A 973-nucleotide genomic window follows, 5' to 3' on the forward strand; every position below is an offset into this window, starting at 1 on the left:
AAAAAAAAAAGCCAGTGAATCAGATCAATAAAATTAATAATTATTTTCTGATTGTTTCACAGCGGTTACGTTCTAGAGCACAAATAAACACGCCCACACCCTCACACGCCTCCGCTGGATCCTGCGGCTGATCGCCACATCGTCTGATTTGGTCTGAAGAATTTTGTGGTAGACATTTTTCACTGTTTTCTGATGTTTTCTGATGTTTTATAGCCAAAAAGATTCATCAAGAAAATAATTGACAGATTAATCAATTATGAAATAATAATTTGTTGCAGCCATACAAATATTATGGAGAAAAAAGATCAGATAGGGAATTAAAAATTGCAGTGTGGGGATTACTGTTGTTGTTGTACTTAAGTAAGTTGTAAGTTGCATTCATCAACACAACACATCAATGTTGTAAACTCAGTGTTATATCTAATGGACATCAGGGCTGATACTTACTGAGATACTGTTGGTTATTGACATGCTTTTCGCTCGGCTGTTCTGTAGGAATAGGGCTAAAAAACAAAGAAAAAAACACAAGACCTAACTGGTCCTTCTGCATCTATCAGTAATTACATAATGCTGTGTATATCTATGTTTAGATTTGTGTTTATTTTATTAGATAGATAGATAGGTATATAGGTAGATAGATAGATAGACTTTATTTACTCAGGTGAAACCAATTGAGAGCAAAGCTCTCATTTTCAATGGTGCCACCAGAAGCTTCAGAAGCAAAGTTAAGAGGGCTATATCTCCCACACAGTTCTTTCTATATTGGTGTAAACCTACTCAAATTTAAGCTGAGATTTGGCACTTTAATGTAGTCCCTGGTACTTTATTACAAATTGAGTATTCTGAAGCACAGAGCCTGAGGAACAAAAGATGTGTAACTGTCCAGATACTAAGTAAAGACTACACTTGAAGACTTACTTCTACTTTCTTTCTTACTTTCAGCCTTAAAGGTCTTCATTTGTGAATGGTGAAC

Source organism: Thunnus albacares, chromosome 11, assembly GCF_914725855.1.
Source record: "Thunnus albacares chromosome 11, fThuAlb1.1, whole genome shotgun sequence".
NCBI classification, from domain to species: domain Eukaryota; kingdom Metazoa; phylum Chordata; class Actinopteri; order Scombriformes; family Scombridae; genus Thunnus; species Thunnus albacares.